The following is a 23,706-nucleotide window of genomic DNA, read 5'->3' as shown; positions in this document are numbered from 1 at the left end:
TGTTGCTTTGACCTTCATGTAACTCAGAAACTTCCTTTGACTTTGGAGTTTGAAAAATTAATGGTTAACTTGAATCTTAGAGAAGGAAAAAGATGCTAAAATCTTGAGTCTGAATGTACAGAAGGCAGTTCATGAGAAGAGAGGTATTTATCCCCACTATGCAGGTGGAAAGAAGCTCAGAAATGACAGCAACATTCCCATGTTCACACAGCTAGCAAACAAGAAAGGTAGAATTCAGGACTAGGTTTATCTAAAGACCATTTTCATTTTAATATAGTACACTAGCTGCTATAAATCAAAGATCGTAGCTTTGTTTTAATCACTTCTTCGCCAAAGCAATACTGTTGAAACAGTTGACTTTTCTCCTTGAAACTCCACAACTGTTACAACCATAGCCATCATAAAGTTCATCTTTTTTATCAACAGAGTTCTTTGCTGATTGTAATTACATTGTAATAAAATATATCTGTGCCAATCTGTGCATTATGAACAGTCACTCCTTTCTATCTATAATACAACCCCCACAGCTCTGTGTGTCATCTAATTGTTCACTTTGCAAGTATTTGTGGAAGATCTATCATGACTCGTCCTGGTGCTATTGATCATTAAGCTCAAGGAGTTTATCTCACTGGATAAAATGTGCAGTGTAAGTAATACAGCATGATGATTGACTTCATGGCTGTAAGTATAAGGTATAATAAGAATTTAGGGAAAGGGCCATTTGTCAACCTTACCTGAAGAGTCAGGAAAAACTTCAGAAGAGGTGATCTTTGGGGGGCGCCTGGGTGGTACAGTCATTAAGTGTCTGCCTTAGGCTCAGGGCGTGATCCTGGCATTCTGGAATCGAGCCCCACATCAGGCTTCTTTGCTAGGAGCCTGCTTCTTCCTCTCTCACTCCCTCTGCTTGTGTTCCCTCTCTTGCTGGCTGTCTCTGTCAAATAAATAAAAAAAAATCTTAAAAAAAAAACAACAGGTGATCTTTGAACAAATTCTTAGTTTTCCTGGCAGAAACTAAAGGCAGAAGTAACAGTCTAATGATTAGTCATGGAAATGCCAGTAGTTTAGTTGCAATATAGGGTATTTGTGAGTGGGGAAGAGAAGTGATAGACAATGAGGCTAAAGATGTAAGCAGGGACCAGAACATGAAAGTTCTTGCATGACACTTCAAGTAGTTTGGCTTTTATTCTGTAAGTAATGGGGAGCCATCAAAAGCGTTTAGTTAAATAATGGCAAGCACTGTGGAGAGTAGCTTGAAAGAAGAAATGACTAGGAATAGAAAGACCTGGTGGCTATTAATCCAGTTACGTATTGGAATTTGGATGGTGAAGGTGGAAAGAGGTTAAGAGAATTAACAGAAGTTTGTGACCATTTGTACAACCCCTAATTTGCTGCCTTGGGTCCGTAAGTGGAGGGTACTTTATTATTTAATTAGGATAATCCATACCCCTTCAGTGTCTTTGCCTCGCCAGTGTATTCCCTGGAGAATCCCCCGGATGAACCCGACCATTTGCCTTTGTTGGGAACCCACTTAACTGCTGAATATAGCAGGAGAAAATCACTTAATTAGGATTATTAGTTTCTCTTTATAAAACTCTCTAAGTTCTGTTTGAATGACCACAAACCCCGTACTGGAACCCAACACTGCCCAGCAACCTTACCACGTGTATTAGTTTGTTAGAGCTGCCAGAACAAAATTCACAGTGGCTTGAACATTAATTTTTTCACAGTACTTGGAAGCTGGATGTCTGAGATCAAGGTGTTGGCAAGTTGGTTTTCTCTGAGGCCATCGGAAGGATCTGTTTCAGCCCTCTTTCCTTTGCTTGCAAATGGCTGCCTCGCTGTGTCTTCACATTTGTCATGCTGTGCTTACATGTGTCTGGTATCAGCCTGTGTGTCTAAATTTCCTCTTCATATAAGGACACAGCCGTATTAGATTAGGGCCCCCCTTCATAGCCTCATTTTAATCACCTGTTTAAAGACCTCATCTCCAAATATGATAACATTCTGAGGTACTTGGGGTTAGGACTCCAACATTTGTATTTGGGGGTCACAGATAAGCCTGTAACATGTTTCTCTGCTGTAATTCCTACTCAGTGTGATAACTTTTCTTCTCTTCAAAAGCCTTCTACCTACAGGCCTTCCTCCATCATCACTCTCTGCTGGGGACCTAGGCTCATATTTTACTGATAAATCTAAAGCCCATGGATGTGAATCCCTTCATCTTCACAACACTAAATCGACTATATATACTAATTTTCTCTCCTTTATTAAAATCAAGGATATATCCCTTGTTTCAAATGGAGTGCCAGGGTTCCAATTTTATGATGATTAATTAAACACATAGGTCTCTCTCTTCTCTCCCCAAACCTTGGTGAGGTGACAGTAAAGACATTTTTAAAATTATTAACCCTTGAGAAAAAAGGGAGAGAAAACAATAGACAAGCTATTTCAATGAATATTTTGGAAGAAATAAGAAGGATGTCTGGGATGTTGACATAACAAAGGGAAAAAAGTTGTAATCTAAACATCTGTAGAAGAGAGACAAAGAGCCTCCCAAGAAGCTCAAGTGGGAGGCAGCTGGATGATGAACTCCAGCAAAACTAGAGAGTAAAACAAGAATGAAAAAGGCATGGAATTGAACAGGAGAGACGGGAGGGAAAGTACCAACATAACTGCTTTGAAGTTGTCTAGAAGTCAATAGGTCCAGATTGGAGCAGGAGTTTGGAAGATTCAGGAAGGGTAGTCTCCAGGAAAGTACAAGAAATGATGTATTTGACTTTATGGAGAATATCATTGATAGACAAGTGGCAGAAATAATAGAGCTTTTAGGGAAAAAAATTCTTAGATACATGGGAAACCAGGCTAATGAAAGTGAAAGGCAATTAACAGAAGGAAAAACACTGTGTAATAAAGAAATGGTGATTATAATACACTATTTTGTAGCATTTAACAATACTTGCATGGTCATAAATAGTGTAAATGGTATTCATTTCATTTTTAAAATTGTGGTTATGTTGAGATAAAGAAGGGTAAGTAAAGGGAGTGGCTGTATGGGAGCATTCACTGTGGTGTAAGATTCATAAATAAGGTTTGAAATAGCCAAATCAGGAAATAGTATCATACATAGTAAAAGAAATGAAAAAAAATTGATATTCCATTTCTGAAATTGTGACAATTCCTACTTACTGAAAACAACTAAAAATCTATTGATTTTTTAAATCAACCTTTTTTATTGACCTATAATTTATATGTCATCAGATCCACTTATAATATTGTAGTTTAATGATATTATATGTAACCACTACCACAGTCCAAGTATAGAATATATCCACTACTTAAGAAGGTTCCTTTTTCCTTTTTCTTAGTCAATCTCTCCCCAACCTCACCATTCCACTCTTGAAAAATACACACACACACACACACACACACACACACGCACACACACACACACACACACACACACACAACCCTTGGTCTTGGTCCTAAACAACCTTGATTTGCCTTCTGGCACTATACATTACCAAGTAGTCATTTTTGGATTTTCATATAAATTGGATAATAAGATGTATGTATTTTTGTATCTGGCTTCTCTCAGTATAGTATTTTTGAGATTCACCCACCTTCTATGTAATAGTAGTTATTTTTTTAAAATTTTTCCCAAGATGTCATCCAATGTACGGGTAAGCCACAATCTCTCTAACAATGTCCTATTGATGGACATTTGGATTGCTTTCACTTTTTTGTTATTATGAATAAAGCATTCAGTTTTTTGTTTTGTTTTGTTTTGTTTCTGGTAAAAGCCCAGGAATTCAAATTCTGGGTTGTAAAGTAAATGGATATTTGACTTTTTAAGAAATTGTCAAACTGTTTTCCAAAGAAGTATGATCCTTTTTGCATTCCCACCAAAAATGTATCCAGAATATATAAAGAATTTCAATCCTCTCCAATACTTATATTTTGTCAGTCTGTTGCCTGAATATGAGCCATTCAAAAGATTGTGTTATATTATTTGATTGTGGTTTTAATTTGCATTTCCCTGATAACTATCGATGTTGAGCATGTTTTCAGATGTTTATTCTCCATTTCTGTATTTTTTCTCAAGTGTCAGAGTCTTTTACCCACTCTATATTTGATCATTTGTCTTTTTGTTGTTGAGTGATAAAAGTTCTTTATATGTTATGGCTACAAGTCTTTTGTCAAATATATGTTGAACGCTTATAAATGAAAATGGTAATGTGTGAGATGAAAAATACACTACATGAAATCAATAGAAGAAAAGATTAGTGAACTTGAAGACACAGGATCAGAAACTAACCAAAATGAAAAGTGAAACAATGAAAAAAAGACTAGAAAATTAATAAAGTGAATGAGTGATCTGTGGGACAATTTCAAGTGGCCTATTATACATTTAATTGGAGACCTCAGAGGAAGAGAGAAAAAGGAGGGTACACAAAAAATATTTGGAGAAATAATGGTAATAAAAAATAAAAATGTAATGAATTCTATAAAACTACACATACAACAAACTCAAGAAACATGAAGAAAACTAACACATCATTAATCGAATTGGTTAAAATCAATCACAAAGAGGAAATCTGAAAAGGATCCAGAAAAAAGGAAAATGTATGGAGAATTAAAGAATACAGCAGACATGGGCAGACAGCTTCTCCTCTGCTGTTCTGCCTGCTGGTCCTTTGCAAGGCATTCAATAAACTTCTATCTCCTTAAAAAAAAAAAAAAAAAAAGAATACAGCAGATTTCTCATTGGAAGCAATGCAATCTAGAAAACAGGGAAATGTCACTTTTAATGTACTGAAAGTTAAAAAATAAAAAGCTGTCAGCCCTAAAGTAAGCAAAAACCAATGATATAGAAAACAAAAACAATGGAGAATATGGATCTTTTATAAAAATCAATAAAATTGACAAAACTCTGTCCGGACTGATCAGGAAAAAAGAGAGAAAACACAAATTACTATCATCAGAAATTAGTAAGATGACATCAGTAGAGTTTCTACAGATTTTAAAAAGAGAATAAGGAAATAATTATGAACAACTTTAAGCCAACAAACTGGGCTAATAGATGAATGTACAAATCTTTAAAAGATGCAAACTATCAAGCTCACTTACAAAGAAAGAGATAACATCAATGGCCTTATATCTGTTAGATAATTGAATTTGTAGGTAAAAACCTTCCCACAAAGAAATATCCAGACCCAGATAATTTCATTGGTAAATTTTACCAAACATCTCTGGAAGAAATAACAATTCTACACAAACTTGTAAAGAAATTGCAAAAGAGGGAATACTTCTTGACTCACTGTATGAAGCCAGTATTACCCTGATATCAAAACCATAAAGACTTTATAAGTTAAGAAATCAACAGAAATATCCCCTACGTACACAGATTTAAAAAAAAAAAACCCTCCAAACAAAATTTTAATAAATCTAACCCTATGGGTGTGAAAACATTAATACATTATGATGAAGTGAAGTTAGCTCTTGAATGTGAGATTGGTTTAGCATTTGCAAATAACTCAAATTTATCATATTCATATTAACATACACACATTATCATGTTTATATATAGACAAAAGCGTTTGACAAAATCAACATCCAATCCTGATAAAAACTCTCAGAAAATTATGATTAGAAGGAAACTTCCTTAACCTAACAAAGGATTTCTAAAAATGTATAGAAAACTTATTGCTAACATCACACTTACTTGTGAATGAATTAATTGTTTCCCCCTAAGATCAGGAACAATGTTAGGATGACTCTTCTCACCAGTTCTACTCAGTATTGTACTGGATGATACACTCAGTGTAATAAAGCACTAAGAAGAAATAAAACCCATCCAGATTGAAAGTAAGAAATAAAACAGTCCTTAACAAATGACAAGTTTGTCTATATAGAAAATGACAAAAATGCTACCAGAACCAAGTGAATTTGGTAAGGTTGAAGGAGAGAGATCAATACTCAAAAATCAACTGTATTTTTATATACTATCAATGAACAAATTAAAAATTTAAATACCATTTCCAGGGGTGCCTGGATGGTGCAGTGAGTTAAGTGTCTGACTCTTAGTTTTGGCTCAGGTCGTGATTTCAGGGTCATGAGATGGAGCCTTGCATCGGGCTCCCACTCATGATCGCTCCCTCTCTCTCTAAAATAAATGTATAAATCTTTAAAATGCCATTTCCACAAAAATTGACAAGGCAGGAAACAACAAATGTTGGAGAGGATGTGGAGAAAGGGGATCCCTCTTACACTGTTGATGGGAATGCAAGTTGGTACAGCCACTTTGGAAAACAGTGTGGAGGTCCCTTAAAAATTAAAAAATCGAGCTACCCTATGATCCAGCCATTGCACTACTGGGTATTTTACCCCAAAGATATAGACGTAGTGAAGAGAAGGGCCATATGCACCCCAATGTTCATAGCAGCATTGTCCACAATAGCTAAATTGTGGAAGGAGCCAAGATGCCCTTCAACAGATGACTGGATTAAGAAGATGTGGTCCATATATACAATGGAATATTACTCAGCCATCAGAAAGAATGATTACCCAACATTTGCAGAAACATGGATGGGACTGGAGGAGATCATGCTAAGTGAAATAAGTCAAGCAGAGAAAGACAATCATCATGTGGTTTCACTCATTTATGGAACATAAGGAATAGCAGGAAGATCGGTAGGAGAAGAAAGGGAAGAATGAAGGGGGGGGTAATCAGAAGGGGGAATGAACCATGAGAGACTATAGACTCTGGGAAACAAACTGAGGGCTTCAGAGGGGAGGGGGGTGGGGGATTGGGATAGGCTGGTGATGGGTACTAAGGAGGGCACGTATTGCATGGTGCGCTGGGTGTTATACGCAAATAATGAATCATGGAACACTATGTCAAAAACTAAGGATATACTATATGGTGACTAACATGACATAATAAAACATTATTTAAAAAAAATAAAGTAAAATATGGGGCGCCTGGGTGGCTCAGTCGTTAAGTGTCTGCCTTCGGCTCAGGGCATGATCCCAGAGTCCTGGGATCGAGCCCCACATCAGGCTCCTATGCTGGGAGCCTGCTTCTTCCTCTCCCACTCCCCCTGCTTGTGTTCCCTCTCTTGCTGGCTGTGTCTCTCTCTGTCAAATAAATAAATAAAATCTTAAAAAAAAAAAGTAAAATAAAATGCCATTTCCAGTAGTACTAAAAATGTGAAATACTTGAGGGGTGCCTGGCTGGCTCAGTCGTGTGACTCTTGGTCTCAGGGTTGGCAATTCAAACCCTATGTTGGGTGTAGAGACTTCTTTAAAATATATGAAATGCTGGGCACCTGGGTGGCTCAGTTGGTGAAGCGTCTGCCATAGGGCTCCCTGCTCAGCAGGCAGCCTGCTTCTCTCTCTCCCTCTGCCCCTTCCCCTGCTCATGGTCTCTTTCTTCTCTCTCTCAAATAAATAAATAAAATCTTTTTTTAAAAGATTTTATTTATTTATTTGACAGAGATAGAGACAGCCAGTGAGAGAGGGAACACAAGCAGGGGGAGTGGGAGAGGAAGAAGCAGGCTCATAGCGGAAGAGCCTGATGTGGGGCTCGATCCCACAACGCCGGGATCATGCCCCGAGCCCAAGGCAGACGCTTAACCGCTGACCCAGGCGCCCCAATAAATAAAATCTTTAAACAATATATGAAATATTTAGAGTAAGTCTGAAAAAAATGTACAACCCATACAGTGAAAATAATAAAGTGTTTGAGGGAAATCAAAGAAATGAAGAGAGATTCTTTGCACCTTGGTCAGAAAAAAGCCAATAAGGTAACTATGCCTATTTTACCAAAACTGTAGTATCAATACAATCCCATTTCAAGTCCCAATAGGATTTTTTTCTTATTTTTAGAAGTCGACTAGCTAATTCTAAAATTCATATGGAAATTCAAAGGACCTAGAATAGCCAAAACAATTTTGAAATAGAAAAACAAAGTTGGAGGACTTACTACTGCCTGATTTCAAGTCTTAATGTAGAGCTTCAGTAATTAAGAGAGCGTGGTGTTGACATAAAGATAAACAAATAGGGGCACCTGGGTGGCTCAGTTGGTTAAGCATCTGACTCTGATCTCAGCTCAGGTCTTGATCTCAGGGTTGTGAGTTCAAGCCCCCATATTGGGTTCCATGCTGGGTGTGGAGCCTACTTAAAAAAAAAAAGTACAAATAGATAAATAAAATGGAAGGTCCATAAAGAGACCACATGTATATAGTCTATTAATTTTTAACAGATACACACAGGAAACTCAGTGAAGAAAGGGTGATCTTTTCCAAAACATGGCGCTGGAACAAATGAATATTCATATGCAAAAAATGTCTCTCCATTTGAGTTTCATGCCACATCCAAAAATTACTTCAAAATGGATCATGGACTAAATATAAAACCTAAAATTTGTATAAAATTTCCCACAGAAAACATAGGGGAAAACTCTTCGTGAACTTGGGTTAAGCAAAGATTTCTTAAAAGTGTATGAAGATCATGATTTATAAAATCCAAAACTGATAAATTAGAATTCATCAAAATTAAGAACTGTTCTTTGAAAGACTCTGTTAAAAGAATGAAAGGAAAAGCCGAAGACTGGAAGAAAAATATCTGATGAAGGACTCCGATCCAGAATATGTAAATCATTCTTAGAATTCAATAACAAGAAAACAACCTAATTTTCTGAATGGGCAAAATATTTGGACAAACACTTCATCAAAGAAAATAAATGGATTGCAGAACAAAAACAAAAACCCATGAGTAAATGCTCAATATCTCTAGTCATTAGGGAAATGGAAATTAAAACCACCACGATACACCACTACATATCGATTAGAATGTGTAAAATTAAAGGACTGACAATACCAAGTGTCATGAAGGGTATGGAGCACCTGGAATGCTTATATACCAGTAAGAATGTAAAATGTTGCAGCCAATTTGGAAACAGTTTGGAAGTTTCTTAAAATTTAAACATACAATTATCATGATTCAGCCACTCTACTCCTGGGTATTTACCTAAGACAAATGAAAGCATGTGTCCATAGAAAGGCCTGTACCTAAATGTTCGTATCAGCTCTATTGTTTTAATAAAAAACTAGAAACAAGTCAAGTAACTTTCAATTGATGAATGGATAAACAGTTTGTGGTATATCCTCGTACAAATGAATACAAATGAATGATCTGATAAACACAATACTATGAGTGAATCTTTAAATAATTAGGCTGAGTGAAAAAAGCTAGATGACCCCATAAAGTACATTCCATTTATATGAAATTCTAGAAAATGCAAGCTAGGCTATAGTGACGGATCAGTGTTTGCCTGGGTTTAGAGATGGGTAGGCAGGGAGAGGCAGGAGGAAGAGACTGCAAACTGGCATAAGGAACTTTTGTACGTGGTGGATATTTTTATCTTGATTGTGGTGATGATTTCATGGCTGTATATATGTAAAATCTTATCAAAATGCACATTCTATGTATGTGCACTTTATTCTATGTTAATTATCCCTTAAAAAGCTGTTTTAAAAATTGTCAGATATTTCCCAAAGTGGTTTTAGAGCAGGTTACATTCCTACCTGCAATGTATCAGAGTGGTTTTAATTTGTACTTGTCTGATGACTAATAATGTTTGGCATATTTTAACATACATCTTGGCTATCTGTGTAGCTTCTTTTCTGAAGACCCTATTCAAGTCTTTTGCACTTGTTTAGATTTTTATTAATGAATTGTAGTTGTTTTTTTAATATATATTCTGGATACAAGTCCTGTGTCAGAAAGGTTTTGTGAATATTTCTTCACGGTCTGAGACCTGTCTAATTCATTTTCTTAACAGTTTTTCAGTTAGAATTTGTCAGTTTTGTCAAAGTTTAATTTATCAATTTTTTGGTTACTGCTTTGGGGTTTTTTGTTTTGTTTTGTTTTCAAGTAAGCTCTACAGCCAATGTGGGGCTTGAACTCATGACCCTGAGATCAAGAGTCACGTGCTCTACCGCTCTACTGACTGAGCCAACCAGGCACCCCTTGGGTTCTAAATCTTTACCTGTGCCCCAATACTGAAAATTTTCTTCTATTTTGCCCTCTAAAAGCTTTTTGGTTTTACCTCGTATATTTAACTGGATGCTCTATCTCTCCTATTCTTTTGTGTATGTTATCAGATAGGAATCAATGTTCACTTTTGTTTTACGTTTGGATACTCTGTTGGTTCAGTATTGTTTGTTCAAAAATACTTCCCCATTAAATTCGTATTGCATCTTTACTGAAAATGCATCAACTATATGAATGTGCATATATTTCTGGACTCGACTCTGTTCCATCATTTGTTTTGTAATTATGCCCATATCACACTGTCTCAATTGTTTTTGCTTCAGGGTAAATTTTGAAGTGTAACTCCTACAATTTTGTTCTTCTTTTTCAAAGCTATTTTTGTTCTTTTAGGTCTTTGTGTTTCCATATACATTTTAGAATCAGCTTCTCAGTTTCTTAAACATAAAAAAAGCCTGCTATGATCAGAGTTAGGATTGTATTGAATCTACAAATAAATCTGGAGGAGAACTGACATCTTGAAAATATTGAGTCTTCCACTCCATGAATGTGTTCTCTCTCTCCATTTATTTAATCTTGTTTGTCTCAGCAATGTTCTGCAGTTTTCAGTGTAGAAAACTTTCATTTCCTTTAATTTATTATAACTATTATATGCCTCTGATATTCATATATAGGAATAAAATTGATTTTTGATATTGATATTGTATCCTGAGCTCTTGCTAATCTTATTTGTTATAGCAGTTTTTTTCATAGTTACTGATTCCTTGGAATTTTTAAAGGAATTTTCATCCCCAAATAGGGATAGTTTTGCTTATTTTCTGTTCCTTCTGCATTTCATTTGTTCTTCTTGCCTTACCAAATGGGACAGGACCTCCAGAGTGGGATAGGAACCACCAGTATTACAGTGAGTAGAAGTGATGAGAGTGGACATTTTGCCTTGTTCCCTTGTATTCCTGGTTTCCTGAGCATTTTTACCATTAATGATACTGAATTTTGTAAAATGCTTTTCCTGCATCCACTGGTATAATCATTTGGTTTTTCTCTATTATTCAGGTAATATGTTAGGTTATATTGATTGATTTTAAGATGTTTAACCAATCTTGTGTTTCTGAGATAAAACCCACTTGGTCGTGATATATATTATTTTTTATATATATTGCTGGATTTGCTTTGCTTTGTTTGGTTAAGGATTATTTTGCCTATGTTTATGTGGGAACTTAATTATTTTTTGTAATGCCTTTGTTAGTTTCAGTATTGGGTTATGCCATATCTAAAATAAGTTGAGAGCTTTCTCCTTTACCTTCTGAAAGATTTATGTAAAAATGGTATTATTACTTTAGACGTTTGATAGAATTCTCCAATGAAACAATCAGAATTTGGTGTTTTCTTTGTGGTGAAGGTTTTTTTTTTTTTCCATCTTGCTATTCGTCATTATTTATTTATTCCTTCTATTAATTGCTTTCCAGAACATATTTTTTCCCCCTGCGAACAAGTCTCTGACTTTCTTCCAGGAAATTATCTCTCCTTTTTCAGTCGTTTGCTTCAGGTGGGGCTCTTCCTGCATCTCAAGAATGGAGCCAGTGAGCACAGCACGCACCTGCACTTGTGGTTGGTTCAGGGAATGTTCTGTGATCCACTGAGAGTCCTTGGGGTGCAATGATGCTTTTTCTTGAAGGGCTGGGATAAAGATCCTTCATATTTCTATTGGATACAAATCTTCCAAGTTTAGCAGTTATGGCCGCTGCAGCCAGTTTTTCATCACATGTAGCATGGAGCCAACTCTAAATTGTTGCTCCTTCCATCTTTCTTTCTGATGTTGCAAGAATCCTTATTTCATCATTTCTTTTCTGTTTAGGCATTCTTTCAGAGTAGGTTTGCTGGCAATGAATTCACATACTGTTTTAAAATTGAAGTGTAGTTGACACACAATGTTACATTAGTTTCAGGTGTACAACACCGTGATTCAATGTCTAGTCTGTACCTTACGCTGTGCTCACAAGTGCAGCTATGATCTGTCACCACGAATTCACTTCATTTTCATTTGTCTGAGAAAGTCTTGATTTCTCTTTTATTTCTGAACAATATTTTCACCAGATAAAGAATTCTGCATTGATGGCTCTTTCTTCCAGTACTTGAAAAATGTGTCACTTCCTTCTTGCTTCTTGTTTTCAGACGAGAAATCCAAATCCACTGCCATTCAACTTGTTTCCCCCTGTGGGTAAGATGTCATTTCTCTCACTGCTTTCAAGAATTGTTTCCTTTGTCTTTAGTTTTCAGAAATTTGATTACGATGGGTGTTGGCTTGGATTTGGGGTTCACTCAACTTCTTAAATCTGTAGATTTATGTATTTTGTCAAATTGGGGGAATTTTCAATCATACTTCTACAAATACTTTTTCAGCCCCACACTCTTTCTCCTCTTCTTCTTGAACTCCAATAAAGGGAATGTTAGATTTTTTTGTCATAGTCCCACAGGTCCTTGAGGCACTGTACTCACCTCCCTCCCCTGACCCTGAGTTCATTTTCTGTTGTTCAGATTGAGTAATTTCTATTATTCTATTTTCAACTTCACTAAATCTTCTGTTCCCTCCATTCTACTGTTGATCCATCCATTATGTTTTTTAGTTCGGTTATTGTATTTTTCAGTTCTATAACTTCCATTTGTTTCTTCTTTATATCTTCTATTTCTTTGCTGAGACTTTCTATTTTTCATTTGTTTCAGTAGTATTTATAATTGTTCACTGGAACATTTTTATGATGACTGCTTTAAAATTCTTGTCAGATAACTCCAACATCTCAGTGTCTGTGCCTGTTGTATTTTCTCCAAGTTGAGGTTTTTCTGGTTCTTGGTGTGATTGACTTTTTATTGTATCTTGGATAATTTAGGTATTATGTGACCTTGGGTCTTACTTAAATCTTCTGTTTTAGCTGGCCTCCTCTGACACTGTCCCTCCAAGGAAATAGGTACTGTCTCATTTCTGCCAAATGGGTGTGAAAGTCCAGGTTTTCCATTTGACACTCTACTGGGGAGAAGGAGTACCTCATTATTGTTGGGTAGAGGTGGTACTTTGGGATCCCCAGTAGGCTTTCACTGACAACAAGTCCGGTTATTGAAGAGGTGCCTCATTATTGCTCCCCTCCCCATTTGTAGTCTCTAATGTTACTGTGGAAGAGATGAGGTTTCATTATTATTGGATTGTGGTGAAAGTTCCAGTTCTCCACCTGGTTTTTTCTTATACCACCCCACCAGGAAAGGGGGGGCACCTCATTACAGCTGATTGAGATAGAAATCTAGGTTCTTCACTGGGCTTTGCTGATAGGATAAGGGTAAGGCTGCATTTGTTTTCTGTGTGTAAGTGTGCTGTTTGACTCAGTAACGTAGTTACTGTCTAAATGTTTTGTGTTGGGGGTGCCTGCGTGGCTCAGTTGGTTAAGCATCTGCCTTCGGCTAGGGTCATGATCCGGGGCTGGGATTGAATCCCGCATTGGGCTGCCTGCTCAGTGGGGAGTCTGCTTCTCCCACTCCCTCTCCCCCTGCTCATGCTCTCTCTCTCAAATAAATAAATAAAATCTTTATAAATAAATAAATAAATAAATAAATAAATAAATAAATAAAGAGTTTTGTCTTGGTAGGTTGCTCCTTTCTTGGTCTTTTGGCTAGAGATCAGGCTTTTTGTGTCTGCTCCCATTGGTGTTTTCACGCTGCCAGCTTCCCCAACACCCAGTATTAGATATATGAGGCAAAAAGAAAACCTAGGGAACTGTCATGTTGTTTCTTGGGTCCCGAGGTTCCTAAATGGTCTTCCTTCTCTTCACTTTTCAGACACTACTTATGTTTGCTTTCTACTTCTACATAATACCCAGAAATTTTAGTTGAACTTAGTGGGAGTAATACCTTTATTCATTCTTGTTCTGAAACTGGAAGTTGTGGAGAAGTTTTTGATCACATATTCACTCTTTGCTACTCAGATTTTGTTTCATCTTGTCAGTTTTTTAAAAAAATTTTTTTAAAGATTTTATTTATTTATTTGAGAGAGAGAGAGAGAGAAAGCACAAGCAGGAAGAGGGTCAGAGGGAGAAGCCGGCTCCCCGCTGAGCAGGGAGCAGGAAGGACTGATGACAGCAGGACCTCGGGATCACGATTTGAGCCGAAGCAGAGGCTTAACCGAGTGAGCCAGCCAGGTGCCCCTCATCTTGTCAGTTTTGATAGTAAGTTGTGTTCCTTTAGGGATTTATCTGTTTTATCCAAGTTATCAAATTCGTTGGCATAATGTTCATAATATTCTCTTTCTATTCTCTTGACATCAGTAGGACCTGTAGTGAGTACCCTCTTCATTACTGATATTAGTAATTTGTGTATTGATCCAGACCTTACTGATCAACTTTGGTAGCTCTTCCAGAGAACTTCTGGTTCTGTTAGTTTTGTATTTTTGTCTGTATTCTACATCATTATTCTCTGCTCCTTATTTTTACCTTCTTTTCATTTGAGTTTAATTTGCTTTTCTTTTCTGGCCTCTTAATTTAGACAGATCCACTTAGAAGTCTCTCTTTTAAACATAAGCATTTAAATCTGTAAATTTCCTGTATGCACTGCCTGAGCTGCACAAGACAGATTTTGATATTTTGTATTTTCATTATCATTCAGTTCACAATATTTTCTAATTTCCTTTGTGATTTCTTTCTTCACCCATTGGTATATTTATGGGCTATGAAAAGACAAATCCTTCCTGAATTTTTTCAATATTCCTGCAAACTCTTGACCTCCTGAGCTATAAAATTGATTTTAAGATGCTTACTTTTAATTACCCCAGAAATATTTTCACATATTACTTTGCAGTCATTTTTGCCTGAAAGGTAGAACTACTTGTTGCCACCCAAAAGATAATAAATCTCTGATCTTTTTGGGAGCCAAATGGTTATATTCTAGAGTAGGGGTTGAGGCTCATGGAAAGGGTGACTGAATCACCCAGATCTCAGAAGTCTCAGGAGTGATGTCGAACTTTATCTTCCTATTAGTCTCCCCTCCAGGGAAATACATTCCAAGGGGTAAGGACCCAGGATCCTGTCTTCTCTCTTAGGAGCACAGAAATTTGATGTAAGTGGAGAAATTCCTATTTCAGGATTCCTGTCTGACAGTACAGTTTTCCCACCACATATGTAGGTTTATACCATCTGACCTGCATTGTCTGCAAGGTGTTAGGCACGGGGCGGGGGAGCTAATACTGTAATGTTATTCTGGATGTCCTTGATGTGAATTAGTCTGACCTCTGGCCAAGATGACTGGTGTTTCTGCTAGTATCTATATAAATATGTAACCATGCAAGAAGGGTAACAAGTTTTTAGATGTTTTGTTGCTATTAATTTCTAATTTTATTCTGTCACGGTAATAAGACATTGAAAAATATTTCAGTCTTTCCAAAATTTTTGAAAATTTTTTATGGCTTACCATGTGGTCTTAGTGAACATCCATGTGTTAATGAAGACTGTACTGTTCTGTAAATGTCAGTTAGGTCAGGGTGGGTAAGTGTCATTCAACTCTTTATATTCTTTATATTCTGACTTTAGGTATAGGCATTTTATTAATTATAAAGAAAGGCAAAGTATTGCAACCATGTCTCTAGGTTTGTCTTTAGTTGTTTTTACTTCATGTATTTTGAAGCTTTGTAATTAGGCACATGTAAATCTGTAAGTATTACGCCTTCTTGAAGTATTGATCTTTTATCATTATGAAAGTACATCTTAGTTGATGACTGATGTTTGCATGACTTATAGTATTTTCATCCTTTTTCTTTGAAGTTTTTCTTTGTGTTTTAAATACATTTCTTAGAGACAGCATATAATCATATAATAGGGTCTTGGTTTTTTTTTTTTTTTTTTTTTTTTTTTAAGAGAGAGAGGGAGAGAGTGTGTGTGCGAGTGCAGGGCAAGGGGCGGAGGGAGAGGGAGAGAGAATCCTAAGCAGGTTCCATGCTCAGCACGGAGCCTGTTGCAGGACTGGATCTCATGACCCTGAGATCATGACCTGAGCTGAAATCAAGAGTCAAACGCCCAACTGACTGAGCCACCCAGGTGCCCCTAGGGTCTTGCTTTTATTCTTTTAAATCCAATTTGACAATTAATATCTTTGCATTGTAGTATTTAGTATGTTTACGTTTAAGTTATGATTAAGGTCTGCTTTTTGCTATTTGTTTTCTATTAGTCTTATTTGGTTTTGTGTCTCAGTTCCTCCCTTGACTTCTTTTGGGTTAACATTTCTTATTATTCCATTTTGGCTCCTCTGTTCACTTTTAGGCTATACCACTCAGCAGTATTTTTTAGTGGTTTCTCCAGAAATTATGAAATCTGTCTTTATCAGTCTACTTACAGTTAATATTATACTACTTTCATTACGACTGTATAGTTTCATTTACCAACCCATTTTTTGTGCTTTTAATGTTACAAATCTCACAATATAGCATTATAATTTTTTTGTTTTAAACAAGCACAGCTTTTAGAGAAATTAAGATAAAATAGAATTTTACATACTTATCTACACATTTGCCATTACTGGTGATCATTTCCAGTCTATAGATCTGATGCACAGAATTTTTAATATCTCTTATAAGCTCCAGATTGGAACATCCAATTATTTGACATCTTTACCTGCATGTTATCTCAAAGTTAAGATGTTCAAAACCAAACTCTCTATTCCACCTCAAAGCATCTACTTTCTCGCTAACCTTCTCTATAATGGAAACTCACATTTTCTCATACCAGAAGCCAGAAACTTCAAAGCTTTGATTCCTCATATTATTTTTCTTACTTGCTGCCCTTTTTGCTTTTTTTTTTTTTTTTTTTTTAAGATTTTGTATTTATTAACTTGAGAGAAACAACCAGTGAGAGAGGGAACACAAGCAGGGGGAGTGGGAGAGGAAGAAGCAGGCTCCCAGCATAGGAACCCGATGTGGGGCTCGATCCCAGAACGCCGGGATCACGCCCTGAGCCGAAGGCAGACGCTTAACGACTGAGCCACCCAGGCGCCCCCCTTTTTGCTTTTCTTTAAAAAGGGTGTTGTTAAAAAGAAAGACTTCCTATTCCATCCATTTTTCTTCCTTCCTTATATTTTAACTTGAACATGAATAATCTGCCCATGTGAGTAATCTGTATGAGCAGCACAATAAAGATCATATATATTATTGTTTCACATTAACTTTATTTCTAGCCACAATCCTAAATTCCTCTTATACTATGTTCAATAAATTGTCCCTACCTGAAGTCAAGAGCATTATTTGTGGTGTCAGTGCAGATCCTGAAAGCCTTAGGGCTTAGAGTCTGATTCTAGCCAGGTAGCTTTATCTCCACAGTCAAGGATGTTTCTGTTGATTGTGCTCCTTGTTTATGTTGACAACTAAGGTTTGTTGAAGTTTCTAAGAAGCAGATGTTACTTTGTATTTATTTTGATGCCACAGAAATTTTATTGAGCTGATACCTATGATGTTTAGATTTCATTATTTAAAAAGGGAGGTGACAATTTCTTGGCCATTCTTACAGCCTGTATTCCTCCTGTTTTAAAAGCACCACTCACAAAATTTCTTATCGGTTACTAAAAGTATAAAAGTCCATTGAGAAAGAAGTCTAAACAGTGTGCAAACATGTGGAGGAAGCAGTGAAAGTCTTCCTGCTGTGTCAGCCCGCTCCCACTTGCCTCCTTGTCCCCAGGGCTAAGTAGTAGGAACAATTTGCTGTCTACCCTTAGGTGTTTTCCTATGAATATAAAACTTACAGACATACAAACCCATGCGCATGTGTGTGTATAATGTACTTCTAAAAAAATAGATTTATTTAGTTCGAGAGAGAGAGAGCAAGCTGGCAGGAGCAGAGGGAGAGCAGATCCTCAAGCAGACTCCCCACTGAGCCTGGAGCCTGACACAGGGCTCGATCCCACGACCCGGAGATCATGACCCGAGTTGAAGTCAAGAGTTGGCTGCTTAAACGACTGAGCCACCCATAGCATACTTAAAAAAAAAAAAAAAAAAGGAACCATACTATACACTTTATTCTGCAACTTGCTTTTTCCAACTTTTTTCCAACTTATTTGGAATTAGGGCTTCACAGAAGGTTGAAAAAAAAAAAGTACTGAGGGTCCCTGTGTATCCTTCACCGTGTTCCCCCCCGTGGTGGTATCCTACACAACCATAGTACAACACCAAGCCAGGAAAGCGACTTCGGTACAACCTAGCGCTTACTCCAATTTCACAGTTTTGCATGCATTCACTTGTTAGTGTGTATAGTTTCCCATGTAGTTTTGTCACGTGTGGAATTGTGTAACCACCACAATCAAGGTACAGAACGGTGCCATCACCACAGGGCTCTCTCAGGCTCTCCATTTATAACTCCATTCTCCACTTCCCAAGCCCTGACTCATCTATTCTTCACTTCTATACGCTTGTTATTTCAAGAGCGTTATATAAATGGAATTTTGTTGCTTGTTTCACTCAGTGTGGTTCCTTGAGATCCACTGGAGTTGTTGCCTGTCTGAACTTGCTTTTTTTCACTTGACAATGTATCATGGACCTTCCCTGTCGGTCTATATAGATACTTCTTTTTACTTAAAAAAATGCACAGTATTGCAGAGAATGGATATATCCAGTAAGTATTTAATATCTTTTATTATGGATAATTAGTTGTTTCTAATTTTTTCCAATCAAGATGATGCTGCCACATGTATCTGCGTACAGACATACCCACACAGCTGCGTTATTTCGCAGGCACAGGTACCACCAAGTGGGACTCCTGCATCTGTGCCTGGCACTGGTGCTGGAAAATAACCTTCCAGTCAGACTCCCGACTCTGCCACCACAGTCACATTCTCAGAGAAGATACTTCTGAACTTTTTTTTCCTGGTTACAAAAGTAATATCCTCCCAGATCTCTATGTCTGCACAATTATTATTTTCTATGTTGGGAATGACACTGTTCACTCAAACTACTGAGTGCCTACTCTGTGACTGACACTATTTTTAGGCACTGGCGGTATAATGGTAAATAAGATAGTGTTATAAGTTTTTCTCACAAAAACCTTTTTTTCTTTTTAAGATTTTTTAAAAATTTATTTGACAGAGAGAAAGAGAGAGAGAGCACAAGCAGGGGGAGCAGCAGAGGGAGAAGCAGGCTCCCCGCTGAGCAGGGAGCCCCATGCGGGGCTTGATCCCAGGGATAACCTGAGCCAAAGGCAGACGCTCAACCAACTGAGCCACCCAGGCACACCACAAAAACCTTTTTTTTCACTTTCTCATTTGGTTTTAACATATATACATCGAAAGATTCATGGAGGGATGCCTGGGTGGCTCAGTCAGTTCAGCATCTGACTCTTGATTTTGGCTTAAGTCATCCTCTAAGGGTCATGGGATCGAGCCCCATGTTGGCCTCCATGCTCAGTGGGGAGTCTGCTTGGGATTCTCTCTCTCCCTCTCTCCCTCTGTCTCTAAAATAAATATTTAAAAAAGAAAGATTCATGTAGTATATAACATACAAAGAAAGCAAAACATGGAAGATTGCCTCACCAGTGACCTGCTGACTCCTCCCCCTTTCCCAACTGTTTTGGTGCTTACTTCCAGTCTCCCTCTATGCCTTTATATATGTTTTTCTCCACAAATTAAAAGCAATATGAGCTCATCAAAGAAAACTGAAAAATAATTAGATAATAAAACAAATTCACTTATTTTTTTTTAAGATTTATTTATTTTTTTTAGAGAGAGAGGGAGAGTGCGTGAGCAAGGGGCAGGGCAGAGGGAGAATCTTCAAGCAGATCCCGGAGCCTGACTCTGGACTCGATCCCACCATCCATGAGATCATGACCTGAGCTGAAACCAAGAGTCGGATGCTCAACTGACTGAACCACCAAGGGGTCCCAAAACAAATTCACTTATAGCCACAATATCAGAGCAAGGTATCCAGGCATATCCATTTTTTACATGACTGAGGTCCATACACATGGCTTTGTACCTCACTTTTTCATTTGTCATGAATAATGTCCTATGTCAAAGTTTGGAAGCACTAGTATTTTTCTTTTTATGATTTTTTATTATATTATGTTAGTCACCATACAGTACATCCCCGGTTTCCGATGTAAGGCTCGATGATTCATTAGTTGTGTATAACACCCAGTTGGAAGCACTAGTATTTTTATCACTATGAGTGAACATCACCAACTCGGTTAATAAAGAAAGGCAGTCTAGTCTTTGGTAGGAGAATAAAATGTTTCACCTTAGAAGCAGGAAAGAACATCAGGCCCCTGTAAATATTTCAATTAGAAGAGTCCCTTCAGTATGAAATAGGACATTAAGCAATAAAGCAGAGAATATATAATTGAATGCTTCTAAGACTAACCATTACTTGCTATATTACTGGAGTGTTAGCAAGAAAGCATGTTTTCCATTTAACTGTTTAAAAATGTATCTAAAAAGTACAGCTGTATAAAATGCTGACTGAGACAGACCAATGTGCAGTTTATTACCGGCATAGAAACACATCTGTAGAACCTCGACCTTGTACTTAGCCTTTTCTCTCACTCACAAACTGATGAACGAGTACTGAATATGTACTTCTCAAAGTGGTTTAACAATTCTACCTGTAGGGGCGCCTGGGTGGCACAGCGGTTAAGCGTCTGCCTTCGGCTCAGGGCGTGATCCCGGCGTTATGGGATCGAGCCCCACATCAGGCTCCTCCGCTATGAGCCTGCTTCTTCCTCTCCCACTCCCCCTGCTTGTGTTCCCTCTCTCGCTGGCTGTCTCTATCTCTGTCGAATAAATAAATAAAATATTAAAAAAAAAAACCAACAATTCTACCTGTAAAATAGTTCTCCAATTTTACATAAAATTAAACAAAGATATTTATAAAATGTTATTCCGCTAGCTCTTTACCATGTGTCATCACCCAAGACATCTAGGGTGTTTCAAAACAAGACATTTTTGTTTTTTAAAGATCTTATTCATTTGACAGAGAGACAGCGAGAGAGGGAACACAAGCAGGGGGAGTGGGTGAGGGAGAAGCAGGCTTCCTGCTGAGCGGGGAGCCTGATGCTGGGCTTGATCCCAGAACCCCAGGATCATGACCTGAGCAGAAGGCAGACGCTTAATGACTGAGTCACCCAGGCATCCCTGTTTCTTTTCCTTTTCTTTTCTTTTTTTTAAGATTTTATTTATTTATTTGAGAGCGAGAGAGCACAAGCAGGGGGAGGGGCAGAGGCAGAGGGAGAAGCAGCCTCTCCGCTGAGCAGGGAGCCCAATGTGGGGCTCAATCCCAGGAACCTGAGACCATGACCTGAGCCGAAGGCAGACACCTCGTCGACTGAGCCACCATGCGCCCCAAGAAACTTGATTTCATCCACTACAAACACATATGGACCTTTTGGTTTTTGGCTCCAAGGAGGCCAAGGTCCACTCCCTTCGGTCGTCCTGAATCTGAGTTCATCCAAGCTAGCCACCTCCACCACAACCCCGAAGTTCGACCCCAGTGGGGTCAAGCTCATGTACCTGAGGTGCACTGGTGGGGAAGCTGGTGCCACAGCTGCCCTGGCTCCTGAGACCAGCCCCCTGGGTCTGTCTCCCAAAAAGCACTGGTGATGACATCATCAAGGCAACTGGTGATTGGAAGGGTCTAAGGATGACTGTGAGATTGACCATTTAGAACAGACAGGCCCAGACTGAAGGAGTACCTTCTGCTTCCGCCCTGATTATCAAAGCCCTCAAGGAACTGCCAAGAGACAGAAAGAAGCAGGAAAATATTAAGCACAGTGGAAATATCATTTTTGATGAGATTGTCAGCAATGCCGGACAGATGTGGCACCAATCTTTAGCCAGAGAACTGTCTGGAACCATTAAAGAGATCCTGGGGACTGCCCAGTCTGTGGGCTGCGATGTTGATGGCCGCCACCCTCCTGACATCACAGAGGACACCAGTGGTGGTGCAACGGAATGCCTGGCTAGTTAAGAACTACAAAGAAAAACATTTCAATAAAGGATTATTTAACAACCAAAACCAAACCAAAACAAAACCCCCCAAATCCCCACATATACGGGATGAAGTATAATTTGGAGTGTTTTCTAAAAATGAGCAGATGGCATAGGACCTTTCCTTTCATACATTCTTTTGTAACTTTTTCAGCAAAGAGTTCATACATGTGATACAGCTCAAAAGACAGATTAACAACATCATCCAAAAGACAGTCTTTTTTTTTTTTAATAAACTCCATCACAGGACATTAGGGTTTGAATTTAATAACCAAAGGAAAAAAAAGTATAAAAAACACATTTTTTACTATTTGTAACAAACATCTTTACTTCAAAGTGTCTAGAAAGACTAGATGTTAAAATATGGACCTACGATGTTCACTCTGTGCATAGCTGTTTGGAATAACATGCACATGGGGAGGAATGGTTATAATCTGGAAGTGTCTCCAAAATATGACATTTTGGCAAAATCTTTCCTTACTTTTTTGTCTTCCCAGCCTAACTGAAAGACAAAATACGGTATGTTGTACTCCACAGGTAGATTAAGAATTTCACTTCTAAAAGTATTGTTTTAAAGTCTTTCTTGTGAATTTAACCAAGAAAGTACACAAAATATTTATCAACCCTCCATCTGTCATATGAAATCAGAGTCTCCTCCATCTACTCGGTGAAAAGTATAAATTATTTTTCAGAGTGGTTCAGTGTTTCTATTAGAAAGACAATCTAAGAAGAGCGAAATATTAACCCTTTCTATATCTACTGTTAAATATGATGAGCACATCTAAACATCTAGGAAAGCTACATACGTTAATTAAGGACTGAAGTTTAATCACTATATACACTACGTACACAAGTGCTGTTGACAACGCACATCTGGAAAATGGCTCCCACACGTTCTGGGGAAACCCTTCCCCACCTCTCATTGTCTCTCTCCTTCCCTCCAACTCTGGACACAAATGTGGACGTGAATTCAAAACGTGATGTAGAGACTGCATTTCCAAAAGTCACTTCCAGATGATGTGTCTCTTGAGTGAATTTTAACAAAAAGATGATCACAAAACAAGTCATTTCTCTAACTGTACTTCTAGCATACGTTGACAGCTTCTCTGCATCTAGAAAGGCCACATGTTGTCAACAAGGCCTTCAACTTTAAAAGGCTGAGGGAAAGCCTTACAGCAGCTTATCCACACTATATGCACAGGCTTGTAGTTGGTAAATCTTCCAAAAGGTGGTCATTACTTCTGAGCAGCCCAACGAGGCACCTCAGAAGCTGGCATGATGTCCTGGGACCTCGCTCTGCCTGCCTGGGCCCCGGCAGATTCAGAACTGGGAGCTTCCCTTACCATCTCAGTGTGGAGGTCCCGGGTGCCCATATTCCCCCAGCAGCCAGAAGGGTAGGGGCAGCTGCCACCCACCTGCCCCCAAGTCAGTCCTGGGAGGCAGGGTGGGCTGTGGCTCTGCGTTCCCTCCGGTCCCAGCACTCACCCATCCTCTGGAGCACGTGCTCAGCATAGAGGCTGGGTTTGAACACACAGGTTCACAACATGTACTTTGAAAGCTCTAGGTGGGGTCATACTATATATGCAGAGTAATGTCGTCAAGATCTTTCCCATGGAGATACTTCAATTTTTATGTATATAGCTACACAAAACCTTCTTTAAATGG

The 23,706-nt window shown here is 38.1% G+C and overlaps 1 pseudogene; it reads left to right on the top strand.

The window, feature by feature from the left end:
- Positions 1–18,753: 18,753 nt before the first annotated feature.
- On the top strand, positions 18,754–22,049 carry LOC113250998 (60S ribosomal protein L12-like; annotated as a pseudogene).
- Positions 22,050–23,706: the final 1,657 nt, after the last annotated feature.

The sequence above is a fragment of the Ursus arctos genome, unplaced genomic scaffold (genome assembly GCF_023065955.2).
Source record: "Ursus arctos isolate Adak ecotype North America unplaced genomic scaffold, UrsArc2.0 scaffold_10, whole genome shotgun sequence".
Classification (NCBI taxonomy): domain Eukaryota; kingdom Metazoa; phylum Chordata; class Mammalia; order Carnivora; family Ursidae; genus Ursus; species Ursus arctos.
This window is presented reverse-complemented; position numbering and strand designations above follow the sequence as displayed.